The sequence below is a fragment of the Protopterus annectens genome, chromosome 5.part0, assembly GCF_019279795.1.
Source record: "Protopterus annectens isolate FY-2018-M chromosome 5.part0, PAN1.0, whole genome shotgun sequence".
In the NCBI taxonomy this organism is placed as follows: Eukaryota; Metazoa; Chordata; order Ceratodontiformes; family Protopteridae; genus Protopterus; species Protopterus annectens.
The window spans coordinates 248930574-248936573 of NC_056735.1; positions in this window are offsets into that span (position 1 = coordinate 248930574).

Genomic DNA, 6000 nt, shown 5'->3' on the forward strand with positions numbered 1-6000 from the left:
GTTAGAAAGGAACATTTTTATGTTTGCAATTAATTCTGTTGGCAACAATGAGGTGTCACTATGGGCATCCCATGTGCCAACATGTATACCAATCTGGTATTGGCATACTGGGAGGATGAGGTGATTTTTAATGACTGCAATCCATGGAAGAAACATGTCGTCTTGTACAAGAGATTTGTGGACGATGTTTTTATTCTATTGGATGAGAGTAAAAGTAATCTTGATTGCTTTGTTGAATATTTAGAGAAAAGTACTATATTTCTAAGATTCAACTTGCATGTATAAGAGACTGAGGCTGACTTCCTTGGCACCAAGGTGTATAAGAAACATGATGGAGGACTTCCACAAGAATCCACAAGAAAGCCGGTTGCAAGAATGGTTTGTTAGCCGGGGACAGTATGCACCTGAAGCACATCTTTCCTAATATAGTAAAAGGACAAATGGTGCATATGTTGAGGTTATGTACAGAGGAAAAAGAGCTGAACTCACTTAGCACCTGTTTGAGAGTGCATGGGTATAACGCTCACCAGATAGAGAAGACGAGAGGCCAGGTCATCAGCCTCAGAGAGTCTGATGGTCTACCGTGGCTCAGAAGACATAATCTGAACAAGCAAGGACATCATGGTGCCTACAAGTTGGGGAAGGACCTCCCAGGTTAATATTTAAATATAATAATCAGATGAAGAGCATTTGCAATATTGTCAGGAACAACAGGAGAATTTTAAGAACTGATGATGAACTTAAAGATATAGTTGGTGAAGTGCAGCACTTTGGTATTAAAAATAATATTAGCCTGAAAAGGATTCTTTGCAAGGATAAACACATTGAACTAAAACTGTTTCTTGGTAGTGATAAACATGGTACATACCCCTGCAAATGGTGTAAAGCTTGCATGTATATTAATAAGGACACATCTTTTTTCAACAGATAACAGGGAAGCTCTACTAGCCCAAGTTATTTGCTTATTGTAGAAGAATGTGATCTATTTAGCTCAATGTACCTCCTGCAGTAGTTTCTATGTAGGAAAGACTAATAGAATGCTTAAAGAGTGCATTCTACAACATGTTGGTGATATTAGGAATGAATCTGAATGCAACCCAGTTACACAGCATGTTATTAATAACAATGGGCATGCTTTTCATTTTATGGTGCTCCAACAGATCAAGAGAGAATGAAGGGGAGGGGACTTGGTCAATATAACAGAAATTGCTGAGTTAAAATGGATATCAGACCTACAAGCAGACCGTATCCCTGGGCTGAATGGAGTATTTCCGTTAAAGCCGTCCCTTAAGGGGCGTAGATAATTTTCTGGACTTTGGTGCATTTTATAGGTGTGTCTGATATAGCAGTCTTATTGGCAGTTATGAATCAATAGGCAGAACTGAGTATTCGGACACTGTTTTTCCTAGTTATTTATTATTATTTTTGTAATTGTTTTCCATTGGTTACTTTTCTTTTTTAAGTAGAAGTTCTTAATGGGGTTAAGCTATCTGATGAAGGGTGTTGTGCCTGAAAGTGCTAATATTTATCTACATTAAATTTTGTTTTAGTACATGCATAGCGTGTTGGTCCTTGTTGGCATTTTTTCTCTGTATATATATATATATATATATATATATATATATATATATATATATTTGCGTATATATATATATATATATATATATATATATATATATATATATATATATATTTGCGTATATATATATATATATATATATATATATATATATATATATATATATATATGGATTTACCTCACTTCATTGAAATTGTATATTATCGAATCTCACTTTGTCGCCACTCAAAAGATTGAACTCTCACTTCATCGAAGCAGCGGAACTATGAAGATCTTCCCAGGGTAAGTAACCACTTACTCAAAAAGAAACAAAACACAAACTGCACCATCCCTAACCCAACTAGGGTGGCTATACCCCCCACACATCTCCAATGTGTGGGGCTGCACAACCCTTCACACCCCCTAACTATATATACCAACTCCAAGATCAAACTACAGTTGGAAAAGGGGCAAAGTTCACTATCTCGCACAACAGGTTACTTACCCTGGAAAGATCTTCATAGTTCTATTACTTCAATGAAGTGAGAGTTCAATATTTTGAGTGTCGACAAAGTGAGATAATATGCGATTTTGACAAAGTCAACTAGACCCATATATGTGCACATGTATATATATATATATATATATATATATATATATATATATATATATATATATACATGCACACACATCCAACTATATTGAAGAAACTTGCAGAACCTAAGTCCCCAAGCCAGCTGTGTCTAATAGAATTCATGACACCTATCCTGTGACAAATAACATCGCTAACATAAGTAAAGCCAGTGGGACATCCAACTGTATTGAAGAACCTTGCAGAACCTAAGTATATGTCTCAATATAATACAAAAGGCATCAGTAGGTTGCGTTTTTTACTGTAATCCTTAATGTACTGAACATAAATACATGAGCCAGCAGCAGGGATTTCAGTCTCCCCCATGTAGAAACATTCTGATTTCTACCTTTCAAGTATGTAAAAACACTCCACTCTAAACTGTAATTCTAGCCCTTCCATTCAATAAAGAAACCTTTATCCATCTTTTCTTGGTATGTGATATATCCCCACTACCCTCCCAGTCTGTCTCTGAGTCAACATTAGCTGACTTAATCACTTTCAGCCTTAGACATTTGAGGTCCCCCACCAGGTACACCCATTCTGGTTTCTACGCTTAGCCTGTAAAACACTCCACACTAAAGTGTAATTCTAGCCCGTTCAGTCTCTAACATTTACCTGTTTATATTTTCTTCTTCTATGTGATATATCCCCACTACCCTCCCAGTCTGTCTCTGACTCAACAATAGTTGACTCACTCTCTCTCAGCCCTCAGACAAGGTATTTCTTAGGGTATCCATCTGGTAAAATTAAAAATGACTTTCACTCCTTTAAAAAAAGCATTGGTAAAAGAAAGATTAACATTATAGATGTGACTTCTGAAGAACTGATGTTTTATTTTTGAATTGCACATACCTTGATTGGCTCATCCCACTCCATTCACCCTATTGGCTCACTCCGCTCCCTACCCTGCCCCCAATTCCCACACACCCCTGCATACTCTGGATTTATAGGTAACCTCCTTTACTAAGACCCTTCCTTCATCCACTCATTATCCAATAATTACATCCATCAGCACCATCTACACACACCCTCCAACTTCTCACCACTCCAGCCCATCTACCAGTTCAATAGCCACACCCATATCTCCAACTCACAGAACTCACACGCTCACCAAATATATATATATATATATATATATATATATATATATATATCCTCTACCTCCACAAACTCACTCCCACAATGTCACATTACCCCCAGTCTCATCTCCTCTCTACCCTCCTGGGATTAACCTCCCTAATCTCCTGCCTCTCTATAGCTACCATCAGCACCTCTTATCTCTTCACAATCACTCACTGTATCCACCCCAAATCCCCCAACCTAACCCACAACATTACTATCACTCCCATTCACCCAAGCATATACCCCACCATATACACCTAACCCCCCATATACCATGCCCCTCCCATGTACCACTTATATCCATCTAAAAAGCAACCAAGTCTACAATTTCACTACCTAATTATCCAATACCTAAAAACTATCACCTGTATAACTACCCAGCTTCTACTAGGCTGAGACAGTCAACCCAACCCTGGGCCAGCAACCTCTGCTAATAAGCCATGCACCCATCACTATCCAGCTAAGCACAAACCCACCAACTTACTGATACTAAATATGAATACCCACAGTATCATGAATAAAATAGAAGACCTTCATGCTGCCATCTCCTTATATAACCCTGTTATTATTCTCATCACAGAGACATGGCTTAAACCACATATTAAAGATAATTCCATCACCCTACCTGGGTATAACATTCTCAGGGCAGACTGGCTACATAAAAGAGGCGCAGGCTTAGCTCTACTTTACAAATCCTCCAAAAAGATTCCCCCCAACTTCAACAATGCAGAAACTCTATTTGTAAAGCTTTCCCTTAACCAACATAAGCACCTAAACATGCTGGGTATCTATATACCCCCGGGTGACAACCTAACCACCCTAGAATCCATATGTCACTGGGCCTCATACTCCCTCCCTCAAGAAACTATCATGCTAGGTGATGTAAACATTGACTGGAATGCCATCCATTCTCCCACCCCCCACCCACCACATTAACCTATATAACTTCACCCAAATTATAGATACTCACACACGCATTGATAAGGCCACAAAAAGAGAATCTATACTTGATTGGATCTTCACAATTCAACCAAATACTGCCCAACAATGTGACACCCCATCAAACTCTCTGAGCGACCACAGCCCCACTTTTATCCTTAGGCAAAAACTTAAAATAATTAACTATCCCTCCTGTCTACAAACCCACTCTAACAAAAAATGTTTTCTAGAGACCACTTCATAAGAGCCTTGCAACATTGCAACTGGTCTCCCATCAAAACCCTTTCATTAGACAAAGCAGTTGATTACTTCAGCTCCACATTCCTAAATATCCTCAACCAACTTGCCCCCTTTCAAAACTATCAGGATACATAGCAACCCCACCACTTAGCTCCAGAAAACCATGTAAGCCCTACTTAGAGCCAGGGATAAAGCCTGGAGAACCTGGCGCCACACCAGATCACCCACAGCTAGGCAAACTTTTCATGAGCTCTGAAACAAAGCAAAAAAGCATGTTAAGCTCGATAAACAAAATTACTGTATCACTCAACAAAACAAATACAGTACGAAGATGCAATAATTCTGGGCAACAATAAATAACATCCTACAGTCTGGAAGAACCACCACTCCCACACCCAATATAGCAGGTACAGACCTGGATATAGCCTTCAGCTTTAATAACTATTTCACCTCCTCAGTACTCAAACTCTTAAACAACATCACTTCCTCCAACACCCACAACCACCTCAGGCCCAAATCAATACCATACCCTTCACATTTAAGTCTATTCCTACCGCTACTATCCAAAAATTCCTAGCCACACTTAAGTCTGTTTCTACCTCTACTACCCAACAACTCCTAGCCAAACTGAAACCAGCCACCCTTGCAGCCGATAACCTTCCTGCTGAATATCTCCAAATTGCATCCACAGCTATAGCCTATCCCATTTCACTTCTAATAAATAGATCCATCACCGAACACACCATTCCACTCCTGTGGAAAACCTCATATATCATATCACTCCACAAAGGTGTCCCCTCCCTAGACCTTTCCAACCATCGACACATTGCAATTCTCTCACCCCTCTCTAAGATCCTAGAAAGATGCATTTATCACCAGTTCCTCTCCTATCTCCTCACCAACAACATTCTTTCCTCAGCCCAACACAGATTTTGCCCGTCCCACAGCACCACCACTGCTCTACTCAAATTCACCAATACTATAAATTCCCACAGCAATCTAGGTAAATTTGTCTCAGCTACCTTCCTAGATTTATCCAAGGCATACAACACAGTTTCACATAATAAACTACTGTCTTGTCTCTCTGACCTCAACCTTAACAATCCCACCCTCCTCTGGTTTAAAAGCTATTTAGATAACTGCCAACAATCTGCCAAATGGCATAACTCTCTATCCCCCCTCTTCCAACCTCCTTAGGTATGTCGCAAGGATCAATCCTAGGACCTCTTCTTTTTAACATCTTCACAAACCAACTCCATTCAGCCACCTCTAAAGCCGACATAGTCCAATACACTGACGACACAACTCTCACATGCTCTACACCCAACATCCAACTTCTCTAACAAAAAGCCCAAGAAGCCTTCACTGAAATAGAGAACTGACTTAACAACTCACAACTCATACTAAATCCCAGGAAACCACAACTAATGCTATTCCACTCTACTAAATTGAGCAACCTTACGTTCTCTGTCCTCTCCACTAGCAAAACCCGAATCAGCCCTGTCAC